Source organism: Daucus carota, chromosome 2, assembly GCF_001625215.2.
Source record: "Daucus carota subsp. sativus chromosome 2, DH1 v3.0, whole genome shotgun sequence".
Classification (NCBI taxonomy): domain Eukaryota; kingdom Viridiplantae; phylum Streptophyta; class Magnoliopsida; order Apiales; family Apiaceae; genus Daucus; species Daucus carota.
Window position 1 is genome coordinate 49675475 of NC_030382.2, and position 15971 is coordinate 49691445.

Consider the following 15971-nt stretch of genomic DNA (forward strand, 5'->3'; position numbering starts at 1 on the left):
TGCATAATCCCTCTAGTTAATTACTGAAGTTAGAAGAACAGATCATGAAATAAAATTTTAGTCGGAATGTGTAGTTGAAAGTAGATATATAAGTTATTCTGAAAAAATACAGCATTAAAAAGCCAATGGGATGTGAATGTTTTGTTTTTCAAGTGAGTTGTTTTCGTCCCACATCGTATCCATATAAACAATCCCGACTTGTGTAGTACATATAAACCACGCTGGCCATTGGGTAAAAGCATACCTTTCTCGGCCTTTTGGCTAAGATCAAGTGTAGTATCTGTTCTTATCAGTTTAATATCTGATATGTGGGCCATTGGCTCACACGATATTAAATTTATTTTTTGAGGGGGAAGTCCCGTCTCAATAGCTTGCTATTGGGGGCTTCGCGAGTCGCCTAAGCGCTGCACTACAGCTTTGGCCTGGCTCACCCCACCAAATCAGTGTCTAAATGTTGTAACCTACTCCTTAAGTATCTAAAGTGAGGGGAGTTACATATGCTGAATAATTATGTTGGATTTTTTTTTTGACTAAACATTACAAATTATCTACTCATAATTTCTAAAATCTGAAAGTTGCATATTAAAATAGACTAAATATACTTTTCTAATGATATAATTATCATTATTTTTCTCAATTATCCAATACATGTAAAGTTTAAAAATCAAAATAGACATGTAAAAGGGGACGGAGGGAGTAACAAACGCATGACCCATTCAGTCAAACGACCATCCTAAATGTATTTATTAGAGTAACATGATGTTTAATTACAGGGGAAAGACATTTAAATGACATTTGTGCCATCCCGAGGACGATAGGCCATAGTTTGTGTTACCCAAATGTCACACCAGCAAAAAGCCAAGCAACACTCCTGAGGGCATATGCATACTCACTGGTCACCAAGGTTCTGATCTCATTTTCCAGGTCATCAAAGTTTTTTTTTCCCGTGGGTGGAGAGGGTGTGCCTCGTGAAAGGATATTTTATAGAACAGGATGCATTGAGGATATTTCCCGTAGGTGGTTTTGCAGGAGTTTGACAGACTCTAGTTTACTTTATACATTGAATATTAATTAGTTTCTTGCATTTACAATGAATTTGAGTGTAACCATTCCTAATATATTTCATTTCTTTAGCTATGATCTATTTCTGGAGTTAATTTACTCCCTCCGTCCCACCCATTTCTTATCGAATGGGTAGTGGAAAAGAGAAAGAAAAGTGGGTAAAATGGTGGGACTCATTGATTTTTAATGTATAAAAAGAAGATAGTGAGGTAAAAGTAGTGTGAAAAGGAAAGAAAAATGAATAAGTGGCGGGACCCATTGACTATTTTTGGTAAGTTTTGAAATGTAAAGAATTGGGTGGGACACCCAAAAAGGAAAGTGTAAAGAAATGGATGGGACGGAGGGAGTACGAGATATTATAGTGGACGGATGTATTGAATCTCAAGCGCAACCGTTTATTCTAAATAAAAATCATGCATTTAAAATATGCTAATATTGTTTCATGCATTTAAAATATGGCAAATATAGTTTGAAGTTATGTTTGAAATGTTCTGATATATCTTACAATACACATGCATTAATGAAGCAACCGTTTATTTTAGAAGAAAATGGTGAGCACAAAGCCAATTATTCTTTCGTCTTTATATCATGAATGTGTTATTTTGAAAGAGATGTATTTTTGTATGTTTTCTTTCCGCTAATTGTATTTGTACACGTTATAATATAAATTTGAAAATTAATATCTTAAAGATGAAGAAAAGCACCGGTTGCTATGTGATTGATGTAATGTTAAAGTTAATAAAAAAGTAGCATGTATAAGTGAAATATTATTATTTTTGGTTTGTAAGGATATAAGTGAATTATTAAATCTGAAACATAATTACAATAGCAAAATCATATGGCATAAAATTCAAAGCAAAACAAAGGAAATAATTATAGATGCTCTTGGGTTTGGTGATTGTGAGAAACGTCCCACATCGATATAAAGCTGTTACAAATACTTGTCCTGGGGTATTAAGATGGAGATGCTGCCAGCCTTAGAACATACTTACCTGGATGGGGTCAATGGGTGATCAAGAAGGCCCATGGCCTAGGTTAGTGACCTCCATTGCACTCAGGAGGGGTGCTCGCCTAAGGTCTACCCAACTGGTGGAGCCTACATCATAATTTGTGACAGGGGGACTTGCGTTCGCGCAGTCCCCACAATTTTAGTCTGAAAGAATATCCGTAAACAGAATATCAACTGCTGAAAAGGGATTATAGAGTTTGTGCCTGTACCCACTTGTTTTCAAAACTAGAAACGCGAGAGACTTTATCTGTATTTTTTAGATTTTAGATACACTAAGTTATACCACATCGAGAGACTTAAGTTATACTACATCGTAAACAATGTTTTTTGTAGACCGTTTGATATACCTAGATTTGCAGCTTGGTATGATTTTACTGAGGGATGAATTTATTTATACGGGATGCAATAATAAACTATTCAATAGATTTGCAAGGATATTCGATCTCACGGAATCGACCAAACTTTTTCATGTAGATAGAAATTATTGGTTTGAATGAGTCTGAGCCAAGATCCAACAAAAAATAGTACGGATCGGTTTCTATGCAAGGGATGAAATTTTTGATGGTACCTCAACAATATTACATTTCTTTTTTGAGGGGAAGGTCGCCTCACAATAGCTTTGCTGTGGGGGATTCACGAGTCGCCTCAGTGTTGCAATACAGCTTTGGCCTTTTTCACATTTACCAAATCAAACTAAAGTCTGTTCTTTGAGAATTAAGAGACTTCTTTGGATAACAAGCCACTATATGTTCTCCCCAAATGTTACGGCTGCAATTGACCTGGCTCACAATGTCGTTTGCATGAATCAAAGATACATGGTAGATAAATTCTAATGAACAATGGTTTATCAAATGTGGATATACTTTGGAGGAACTCTGGTCAACTTTGATGTCATTTCATCCTAAGATAATTTTTTGACGTGGGCAGAAAAAAATTAGAGAAGAACATAAGTTAGAACAAATCCTCATCCTAGTAGGCAAAGATATACCACATTGTAAGGGGAAAAAGCATATATCTTGTTTAGAAATGTGCCAAACTAGGCTTTGGCGGCCGGGTCTCTAGCGAAGGCCTGTAACTCATGCGAGGGCTTTAAGATGGTTGAAGACTGAATTGTTTCAGAGGGTTGGTCAATGTTTGGAGTACTTATCTGGCTTGCCCAATCCAAGTAGGGAGTTGGGTCATGGACCATCGGCCCAGGCCTTCTGTTCCTGGTCTTTAGAGAGGACGGCACCGTGTGAGGCTGGTTTCACAGAGCAGCAAGCACCTCCCGCTCCTGTCGGTGGAAGGATCACAAGCCAGTTCTCCACTTGGCCATCAATACCTGATGAACCATTCATCCAAACAACCATTTTTTTTGGCACTGTGAGGAGCACATTGAATTTTTTAGAGGCATTTTTCCAGAATTTTTCTTTTTAGCTGGTACTTCATTTCGAAGTCCCACAGATATATGATTTAATATAAAATGCTTTCTCTTTTAATGGATTATTATTTCGTTCATCAAGTACTTAAGTTTCAGTTGGTCCTTATAACCAATCACAAGCGCGTTTAGCGAAGGAAGTAGCAGCCCTCTCTTGCAAAAATACATGCTTCATCTGTAAGTTTTAAGTACTTTTCTACATCTATTCAAAAAATATGTTGTGATATGCAAGTATTGGGATGAAAGAGCAAGCAGCAAGCTCTGTCAGTAAAGCAGGAAGCAGCACGGCTAACTAATTATATAGAAAACTTGTTGAGGGTGAAAATTTTGAATGTCACTGTATTGATGCATCATAAACATATCTATTGGATACAGTATACATTGGTATTGTCCTATCAAAATAAGCAACTACACAACAAGAGTTAAAAGTTGGAAAATATAAATATTTCAGAAGTCCATGTAAACGACTCCCTCTATGGTTGAATGCTGTCTGTGTCAAGAATCTCCGTGTTTGTGCCAGCAAACCAACATTGTGATGCAACGCTTCACAATATAAAACTTGGCCTTTTGTTCCCTTGCCAAGCTACTACATTTCCTTGTAAAGTTAGCACATTTTTGAGAAGTGCTTCTTTCTATTGATGACTTTCTACTTGCAGAAGTGCATTTCTGCGAACAACTCCTTGATAACTTTGAGTTCTTCTGCGAAAGACTTCTTAGTAGAGGAGATTTCGAAGTAGAACTCCTCTGGGAAATACTTCTCATTAGTGAAGATTTTAGTGAAGATGAGGTGGAAGACTTATAGGAATGGCTACTTGAAGAGTCATAGTAGTTCTTGCGAAGCTTGGACTTCTCATCCATGAAATACTCCATGGCAGAGAGAGGTATGCTTAGTGTTTGGAAATCAGTAGAGTGAAAACTGAGGTGAATATGGTCGGTTGAAACATAGTATTTATAATGGTGTAATTATTCAAGAGAATTGGTCTCGGCCCCTCTTGCATTGTGAGTGCTCACTAGAGTCTGATTTGATTGCTCGTTATTAATAGACGTTCTAGATGGAAAAGTTCTTTTTTTTTTTTAATTACAAGACATTCTAATAATTTAAATACAAGATTGGAATTTTATTTTCCTAAATGCCCTCGTACTTTATCCTGATTTATTAAACGTTCAGCTGTATTTATCATAGGTATGTAAATTCAGTAAGACCAAAAATGTAGATAATGCTCATATTAAATATATATTCAATTTTAACCAATTAATCCTTTAATTAAAAATTGCCGTGAGGGGATGTTGAGGAGTGTTGTATGATTAAAGAATGGCAGTGGCAGCGCTGCATGTGGATGCCTATGACGACTAACTGTCCACCCTTTGTCTCATTTCTTACATAATTTACATCTCAAAATCAGGCTCCCGTTTTCAGACAAAATCTTCGAGTTGGAAACTCGTGGAAAAGGCCACGCAAGTATTCAAATTTCTGAAATTGACGAGAAGCGAAATACTCCCTCCGTCTCAAAATAGCTGTCACATTTGGTTTTGTGCCGGTCAAATTGACTAAAGTTTGACTGAAATTTATTAATATTTTATTAATTGACAAAATAAAAAAAAAAATTCCACTGGAAATAACTTTTAATCTACTTTAAGATGTAATTTTCAGTTTTTTAAAATAATGAGTGATTGACTTATAATTTTTGGTCAAAACTTAGTCAATTTAACCAACAAAAATAGAAACGGTTTTTCTATGGTGTGCCCATGGGCACACACTAAGCACTGAACTTTATGAGTTTGGATGATTTCTATTGGCCTAACTTCTTTAATAATGGTGGACCCCCCTGCAATTACAACAACCACACCAATCAAAACCCTCCAATTCTATAAATGTTAGTGCTTAGCATGTGCCCATGGGCACACACTGGACAAACCCAAATAGAAATATGACAACTATTTTGGGATGGAGGGAGTAGTATTGAAAAAGCTAAAGGGTTATGCAAGGGGTGTACCATCTTGTTGATGGGTTTTATCTTTTGATACTTCTTAGGTATGTCGATTATTATCTTGATTGTTGAACCACCGTGTGGAGATCCATGAAATGCTTATAAAGATGCGATGTTGAATGTGATCTTACCGTTTTAGTCTATATTTTATAGTACCATCTTCTGGTGTTTCATCACACGCTTTCACATGAGATATTCCCCGAAGAAAATAGATAGAAAATGTGGTTGCGCTCAATATATTTATGTAGTGCTCACTAATTTACTATATCCACCCATATTTGTACTAGGTCGGTGGTAATTGTACATCTTCCAGGTGCATTCAATATTTCAATTCATTAAATTTTTTGACGAAAATATAATTATACACGAATTATTTATGAAAACCCGATTCCAGCTATTTTCCGACCGGAAACCAGCACAAAATGTCAGACTTAGTTTTAAATAAGTGGGCACACGCACGTATTTGCAGGCATGGTGAGAACACTGAGAAATCAAAGGCTCATAGATATGGGCTGACAACTACTAAAACAAAAGGTCTGGGTTTCATACTGCTCAACCCAGTCTTGTGCCCGTGCAACTCTGGAGACCATCTTCGCATTTGTCTAAATTCTTGCTCCTCTTTATATTTTCAAGGTGGGAATCAAACAGAATCACCGAGTATTCGAAAACGGGACCACACGATTGAGCCTTCACTGATTTTTGTTATTTTTATAAACTAGTGGTTAGTGTTTGCTGTTTGTACGTGTACATCTCTTAATTTCTTTGACTCGCGTGTGGGTTCTTAAATTCATTGGAGAAGAGGAGGACTGTGAGTAAACACAGATCAGTTGAGATCTCAACTACTACTGTACCATTGCCACTGTCTCATGCAAAGGGATCCTATGGGTAAGATTTGACCATCTTCGATTTCAAAACTTTTATATTCAATTTCCGTGACTGAGATTTTTATTTATTGTATGCAGACAGAAGAAATAAGATTCACGTGCACATGACCCCTGTGCTACCCCCACCTCATCACCAAAAATTGTATTTTTGTTACTACAAAATCAGTCTTTCTTTTTCCTGAAAAGAAATTTTTTAAAAAATATATCAAGAAACAAGCGATTATGCGTCCAAATGTACATGAAAGGAACTCAAGTTATGTAAGTATGTATGTGCAGTGGCGGAGACACGTTGGGCCCAGGACCTGCCTGGGCGCTGGGCCCCCTGACATTTTTATAAATACATGTTATATAATCTGTAATCACATGTTTTATGTAGATCAAGTGGCATGGTGTAGCAGTCCAGAGACCAATGTTCGATTCTGTTTTTGACCCTCTTGGTTATAAACTCTGGCTTTGCCACTGTGCCACTGTGTATGTGCACAGCTTGTTTGCAATATGAAAAACTGAATTTAAACAAATCAATATATTAATTAATTGAGTTTCACATCTTACCAGAGAAGGAGTCCCCAATTCGATATGTTCACCATGATTTGATACAAATTACAACATGGTGATTAGCCGCCTGAAAATCCAAGTAATCTGCAGCCCATGCAAGTACATTTTGTGATTTCAATACTTCTAGAATTCACAACTTCGGCATTCCCACAATATCAGATTTGTCACACTACCGCACCAAGAAAGATTCAAAGCAATTTATTTTGCAAATAAAGCTCTCATTCAATGATAAGGAGAGACATGGTTATTGACAGGGCCGTCTGGGACATTTTTGAGGCCCTGTGCTGACTTTAAGAATGAAACCCTTCCAAATGACAAAACAAAATTTTAATATATTTAAAATAACATATCATAAACAAAATTAGACTATTACAACTGGAAAATTGTTTTTTTTAAGTAGTTAGACTTAAATATGTGTGTGATGTGTGTGGCCGTGTGGGATTTACTGTTTGTGCAGTCTACTAGTTTGTGAGGAGAGAGAAGGAATAAGAATAAGAAAAGACGTGCATGGCTGGGTCTTGGGAGTTGAGAATTGATTAGTGTTTAAATAAAATAATGGTAAAAATTAAAGAGATATTAATATTATATTATATTTATTATGAGTGTACCAAAAGATAGAAAGAAATAGTAATAAATTGGGGGTCCTAAATTTTCATGGGCCCTGTGCTGGTGCACTTGTTGCACTTCTTCAAAACCGGCCTGGTTATTGAGAATCTTCGAACATATCGTTGTAATAGTACTACTCCGAGTGACAGCCCAGATTTTTGATAAACGCAGACCATCTTTTTTAGGGGCTTTATAAAAGGATTCATATCATGATCGTTGTCTTCCAAAATTTCTGATAAATGAGTGCAGACCATCTATTCTCAGGAGTTCAGATGGATTCATGAGCCATACATTTTCAAAGCTTCTAACCGTAAATTTAGCTTTAAAGGAAGCCTACTCATATGAGGAGAATAACATTGCCGAATCAACAGAAAGAAGATCATATAATTAAGATCCAGTTTGCTCAAGCTTAAATCAGATTTTAAGTCATTTTCGACCTCAAATCGAAAAATATATGTTCATATATTAGGTAGAAGTCGACTTAATTAGAAATAAGCCATAAATTTACTTAAAAAATATAAGTTTGAGTTAATTTTTCCGATGAATTAAGTTTTTTAAATTTTTTTGATACAAATTATGCATGAGTCATAAATTACGCATAAATCACATATTTTTAATAATTCATAAATCATTAATAAGCTTCAGATTATCACATTAAATATCATAAATCATAATTTAAATTCAGTCAAATTAATATATAAAAACCTAAGGTGAATAATATCTGTAAATAATTTGAAATAATAAATTTATTTTATTATATTCTGGCAGAGCAGCACGTGTCTTCTTCGTTCGAAGATAAAGAAAATTTTCTTTCTTAAGAATCAGTTTATTTTGAAGTTCCAGCTCAATTAAAATGGAACTTTAAGTTTTTTAAAGTTTCAATGTTTTGATTTCAAAAAAAAAAGTTTCAATGTTTTGAATGCCGCTAAATCTTATTCACCGAAACTTATAAGTTTCGGGAAAGTACTACCTCCATCCCAAATTAGATGTTCCTGTTGACTTCGGGCATGTAACTTTAGGTGCATTGACCGTTTACTTCCGAAATTTATTTTTTTATAAATGAAAATTTTATATTTTAATTTTTATTTGCAAAAATAAAATTTTAAAAATAAGTCACGTATCTATGCGGTCAATGAACCTTAAATTGTGTGCCCAAAATTAACGGGATCATCTAATTTGAGATGGAGGGAGTATAAGTTTATAAGTTTGTTCGAAGAGATAATTAGGGGACCGGCAGGCGGCAACATTGAGTACTTTGCTCAATTTAAATACACATAACTAAACACCTAAACTTATTTAAGTTCCAGAAAAGTACTCTTTCCGTTTCAATTTATATGTCCACTTTCAAGAAAATTTTTTGTTTCAAATTACTTATCCAATTCAACTTTTAATGCAATTAATTGGTGAACATCCATTTTTCTTAAAATATGTGAATTTTTTAAAGTGGACATCTAATTTGAAACAGAGGAAACGGAGGGAGTATAAGTTAGAGCGGGAAGTCTAAGTTAAAGCAATAGTTTAAAACGTAATAAACATGTTAGAAAGTAGCGAGAACAAAAGTTTTCCTTAAAAAAAAATTAGAACGAAGGGAACATTAATAGGTGAACTAAAACTACATACGCATAGACATCACTACATGATAATCAGAAACTCTAAATTAACACTACATCTGTACATCATGTATACTACAACTAATCACTAAACAAGAAGGTATACACATTCCCATTTAATCAGTTGTTGAACACTGTCCTGCCGGCGCTGGCTATCGCCAGAAAAAGGTCAAGATCCGGAGATTTAAAATACCCATTTTTCGGTGGGCCCCTTGCTGCTTCACCGGCGTACTTCTTCTTCTTTGGTGGCGGCGGACACACTAGTCTCGCCGGAGTTAGACAGTGTTTGGGCGTCGCACAACCATCTTCGTCCGCCGCCATAAATCTCTCCTGCTCAGCTTCTCTTTGCATCTCTTCTACTACGTACTATATGCAAACTATATATATACTAGTATGTTTTTATATCTTTGCTTTTGTGGAAGACAAGTGAAGGCTCTCGGTGATTTAAATAATGCAAAACATAAGGATGATAATACGAGTGCTGAAAGTGCAATGGAGATGCTTCCGGAAGGTACTTGTTAGGGTTTAAAATTGTACACGTGTGGCTACGAGGTTCATGTAGGTTGTCGACTCGACACGTGGGTGTGTTATAGACCATAAGTAGAAAGCTCTAATTTGATGTAGTCACACTGATTTACAGTACATATTTCTTTTTACTTTAATTGAGCCAAGCGGAGTGCTTTTCAGTTTTCACTTGTCACTCTTGTGATACTGAATATAATGATATTGTGGGCCTGGCCCAACCTTCAGTGTCCCTAATGTCCATAAAGGATATGAAATACTCCCGCCCGATATCAAATATATGCATAAAATTGTCTGGCCAGCCATATAAGAAGATAAACCAATAGGGCCGGTAAATATTCGAGTTTGCCAATAATTTTTGCTGAATACTGTAGAATAAAGTAATAGATATTAAATGGTTAAAGTTCCACGAGATTTAGTCATTATTTTGGAGTTCAGTATTGTTTGAAAGATGTGCTCGAACAAATTAAAAGGCAAAATATCATTAGTTGAATATTTTGGAGTTGAGAACTTCTCCCCCATAACAAGAGTTGTTTTGACGTGTGACACGTAATTTGGGTTTTAAAAACATACACTTCTACATATTGTTTTTCAAATTTTCTTTCTCTGAATAAAAATATAGATGTTCAACTTTTATTTGAAAAAAAAAAATTAAAAAAATAATATGTACAAGTATGTTTTTTGTACACCTCAAATTACGTGTAAAAAATTAAAGCGACACTTATTATGTGACAAAGAGAGTATTATTTAAAAGATTTGCTAAAAACCAAAAGGCAAAGATTTGCCGGTTGGTTATATATGTTATTTTAAATGAGAACTCAACAATTAACCTAGTAATTTCTTAATTTTATAAAATCGAATTTAAAATTTATTAATAAAGATATAAAAGGAATAAGGTCGGAAACGTGAGCTCGTGGGTTTACCCAGTGCGCACCCAAATAATAACGGCCACGGGTTCCTACGCTAAAAAAAATAAAAAAAAATGTTATCATAAAAAATAAAATGAAAATTAGTTAACTATTACTCCTTCTGTCCCACCAGCTTCATTACGTTATTTTTTAACACGCATTTAAGTCTCCTATAAAATATACTTGCATAATATATATATATATATATATATATATATATATATATATATATTTCTAAAAATTCCTAAAAAAAAGGTTTGACGTTTAAGTTTTTATTAAAAAAAGAAAATTTGAAAAAATGTCATATAACACTACTTTATGTAAGTTATTTGTTGGGACCGAAGTAGTACCTATATAAATGAGTAACGAATGGAAGATCTTAATTTTTCAGGAATATCAATATTTTTCTGAAATGACATTTTGTATCGTATTTCTTGAAAAAAAATATTATATTTTAGGATATCGTATAATTAATTTGTTGAAGATCTAACATAATTTTGTTATCTTAGGTTAAAAAAAAAAATTAAATTACGATATTCAACATGTATGCTGTCATCCTTCTAGACTAATTTGACATTTGATATTCATCTCTATATTCTTTTTCAATGATAAACAAACAAGTGTCTGATCCTCCTCGATCATCCTTCTTGAGGGGATTTTGACATTTTATATTTATACATGTTTTACTTTTGATTTGAATGTTAAATTAGTTGAATTCAAAATAACAACACTTAGGTAATATTTGAGACATTTGATATTCATATACATTTTACTTTTCAATGATCAACTAATCGAAAGGAACCGAGTAGAACTCCACTCATCACTTGTATCAAATCATCTATGGAGTTCGTGATATCATATTGATAATCAATACATTTAAAATTTTATGATATTTGAGGAGGGGGCCGAATGAAACTTATATGTGTTATATTTCAATAATAACTAGCCACGATTTTGAGAAGAATTTGAGTACGTTATTTACAAGATTGTTTACTGGCTATATATGTTCATCATAAAGAGATCCGGATCAGTGATCGTTGCTGTCGGGAACTTATAATAGTGCATGTGTCTGAATATCTCGACTCTGCTGCTCTTTCTGGAGCTCCTCACACACAGCTTTCAAACAAACTGCATCAATCTTTTTTTCACAGAGAATCGTTGCATTATTCCTGCATACACATCCTGACATCTCCTACTACCATCAACTGTCACCGCCCCGCATTCATTATCAAATGCTTTCAACTACCATTTCTTCTCTTTTGGGAAGCCATGTCGCTCGCTAGGAGATTCACTCCTAGCACACGTCTTGGAGAATATAGTTCCAGTTCACACGTGGACGACTCTGATCTCTCTACGTCGACCTCGATCATTTTTGAAATTGTCAATGTGAAGATTTTCTGTAGGATTGCAATAATATATGGGCAGTCGAGGAAAAGATTTGGTCTTGTTTTCTCCAGGGACACGCGTCCAACTCTGCGCTCTGACAGATATCTGCTGCGACTTTTTAAAATTTTAAATTATTATATGAAGAAGATATTTTCATTATTTTCCGATAAAATAAACAGTAGATATTTCACTTGAGTCACAACTCACAAAGTTTTTTTAATACAACAATCACAGTTGTAAATAATAAAATTAGGACGAATCAACCGATAAGTTTTGCACTTGTGATTATAAATTAAAGGTAATTGCATATCGCACCCCGTATGTATCGTTCAAAAACGATAGGGTACTTATACTTTAAGAAACTCAGCTCGCACCCTTTATCTTTACTTCTCAAAACCGAGATGCACCCCCTGCCGTTAACTTCCGTTAACTCCGTTAAGTCACTATATATATAATTGCAATTTGGACCTCCTAACTTATGTTCAAAACGATATTGTACCCATATTTTTGAAAACTCGAATCGCACCACCTATTTTTACATCTCAGGAACGATACGCACCCCCTCCGTTGAATTCTGTTACCTTCCGTTAAAATACGCATCCTTCTCAATTTACATGTCTCTTTTGCTTTTTGAGAAGTTAAATTGACTAATTTTTGACCAACTATTTGAAAATATGTATTTATTAAAATAGACTAGATTTAATTTTTGATGATATTTTTTCAAAAAGAATTTGATCAATTTTTCAAAACAAAATAATTAAAATTTATATATTTTAATCAATAGATAAATTGATGTATTATTTATAATAAATATCACATAATATTTATTTTTATATTTAAAATAGTGTATATTTTAAGTACCTAATACATATGTCACTAAAAATTGTAAAATCATTTTGACTTGGGCATAACTTAATTAAACAAAAATATAAAAAAAATATCATCAAAAACTTAATTCAGTCTATTTGTTTTCGCAAATAATAGAGGGTCCGAATTTCGAAAATAATAGAGGTAACTGCAGTTCGGACCCTCTATTATTTACCTCTATTAAAATAGGCTAGATTTACTTTTTGATGATATTTTTTTTAAAACAAAATTTAGTATATTTTAATATGTAACTTTCTATTTCCTAAAATAATAAATAAATATTTTTTTAATAGTTGGTCAAAAATTAGTCAATCTGACTTCTCAAAAAGCAAAAGGGACATGTAAATTGAGACGGATGAGTATTTTAACGGAAAGTAACAAAATTCAACGGAGGGGGTGCGTATCGTTCTTGAAATGTATAGATAGGTGGTGCGATTTGGGTTTCCAAAAGTACGGGTACAATATCATTTTTGAACGTAAGTTAGGGGGTTCGAATTGCAATTATATATATAGTGACTTAATGGAGTGCACTGAATTAACGGAAGTTAACGTAGGGGGTGCATCTCAGTTTTGAGAAGTAAAGATAAGGGGTGCGAGTTGAGTTTCTTAAAATATAGATATTCTATCGTTTTTGAACGATACTTAAGGGGTGCGATATGCAATTACCTCTATAAATTATTTCAATCTTTTTGTTTCTTCCACCATTCTAGAGTTATTAATTACAAAAAATGAAATCCAAATAACGGGAGTGATCCTCTTATATATTGGATGCGAAAAATAATCCAAATAGGACTAACATCACAATCAACTTTATAATACCCCTAATTCTGTCGAAAAAAGCTTTATAATACTCCTTCGGCTTACAAATGTTACATATACTCCTCGTCATTTCTCATTTGATCTTACATAATATATTCTTATCAGTTAGGAACAAAATTAAGTTTGAGCATTGCGAACGATAGACCTCGTCTTAATATTTTTCTCATAATTTTTGTCATATTTGATTAATTCTTTTTTCAATGTATAAAAATACTTACTTATATAATATGTTTTTAGAAAAATCTTTTAATATATAAAAGTTAAAAATTCATATTTAATACATAAAAAAATTCAATTATATCATGTATAAATATTGGGGCTGTTTGGCTGGGTTTAAAAGAAGTGTCTTATTGCTTAAAGTAAAAAAAGTGGATTAAAATTGAGAAGTTGGTCTGGATTTATAATCTATTATAAGTGTTTGGATACCGTGACTTATAAGTTTTTAAGTGTTTGGATAACTTAACTTATAAGTTGGTACAGTTTCGTAGTTTTGTAATATTATTATTTGATATTTACGAAATAAATTGAGAAAAGTTGATGAAAATATTAGATTAGATTAATTTTTATATTATATAAAAAAATTATTTTTGGTTTGCTTTGTCTCACATTTTGTTATAAGTTAACATTTATTTATTTCTTAACATTATATTAAAAATATAATTTAGGATGAATGAAAAGATTTAACCAAACTGCGGGATTATTATAATTTATTCATAATCAATAATTTAAATAAGTGAAATTATGATTTGAAACTATATATTGTAATTATAGACTAAAATGTCTCACATTTAACTATTTAAGGGATCTACAAGTGTGTTTAAGTATTTATATAAATATTAATATATGATATTAATATATTTGAGTATCTTATAAACTTTAAAACAAAATTTAAATAAAAAAATTCTTATATTCAATCATATTTTGGTGAAGATAACATGATGTCATAGCAGGAATAAAAAATAGACAATGGGAGGAACTAAAATAAACACAAGCTGATGGGAAAAAAAAACCAGGTTACGGAGCTTCTTTTATCCGACTTCTTTTACCTTTTTTAAGTACTTCAAATCAGTAGCCAAACACCATTAAAAAAAAAAAAAAAGCGGGCTTCTCGGGTTTTAAGCCCAGAAACCTGTTCCCAAACACCCGCGTTATCTATCAAAATATTGAAATACATGCAAAAGGAAATGGGAAGTTACGGGAAGTTCAAACCACAAATATATTAGATTAGTTAAATTTAACCACCTCCAACATATATTTCCCTTAAATATGATTTTTAGGGCAGCATATCAACGTCTATTCATCAAAATTTTAATTAATGAATATGATAATGTAATTGAATTTTAGTTTTATTAGCTATAGCCTATAGAGACGCTCTTTGAACTTAAGATTATATGCGGACCATGCATGTCCATCTCATACAAAGATGTCAACTATCTAGTTTGAAGAAAGATGAGCTCTAATAAAACGCATTTAATTAGCTAAAGCTGAGATCCACAGTTTCTGATGTCCTAATTATATGTCTGCACGATTGTTAATTTGTAGGCGAAACGAGAACAAATACTAACCATCTTCCACGCATGTGACAAATGGTGCCGCAATTCTCACGATTATTGAAAATGTGTACTTGCTATTATCGTTTTTTAAATTATCAACTGCAACGTGTCCACAAAGAAGTTAGCCATGACAAATATGGCAATGGGGTAGTGATTGTGAAATTGAAGTCTACTTCTATATTTGGGAATTTACGGCCTCTTTCGTGTTCCTTTTTGTGAGGTTGGATTTTTGTGTTTACTTTATGGGGTCCTGCACCATCCAGAGACACATGGGCAGTCGACTATATAGCAGTTTTTTTGGTAGACAAAAACTTTATAATAAATTGTTTTTTGCTGGTACACGAAATAGTGTCTTTGTCCATACGAAATAATTCAAATTTAATTAAATTGCACGAAGAGGGATCTCGAAGATCATAAATGTTTTGTAATTAAAATTTTATAAAGTTTATAAAACATGTTATATGAATAGTATTATTTAAATATTTTTAACTAAAAGATGATATTCATAGAAAATAATTTATAAAATTATAAATTTTATAATTTTTAGTTGATGTATGATATTCGAGATCTTGATGAAAGAGAAAATTCTATACATTAAATTTAATATATTTTAATAAAAAATAATTATCAATCCGCTCCCCACACGAGCCGAATCTGTAAATAAAATTTATAAAGGTAGAAGAGTCGTGGAACTGTAGAAGCATTACGTCTGTACATCCGTTTCTTGTTTATTTGTCTCCCATAACACTCATTCTCTCTATAAAAACAACTTGTGAGTTGTATTT

General features: G+C 33.1%; 2 non-coding genes across 2 annotated transcripts; both read left to right on the forward strand.

Moving 5' to 3' along the window:
* The first annotated feature begins 240 nt into the window (after positions 1-240).
* On the forward strand, positions 241-436 carry LOC135150987 (U2 spliceosomal RNA). Its single transcript, XR_010289440.1, has one exon. It is a non-coding gene; the product is annotated as a U2 spliceosomal RNA (small nuclear RNA).
* A 1610-nt stretch (positions 437-2046) lies between these two features.
* LOC135150903 (U1 spliceosomal RNA) lies at positions 2047-2206 on the forward strand. Its single transcript, XR_010289364.1, has one exon. It is a non-coding gene; the product is annotated as a U1 spliceosomal RNA (small nuclear RNA).
* The last annotated feature ends 13765 nt before the right edge of the window (positions 2207-15971 follow it).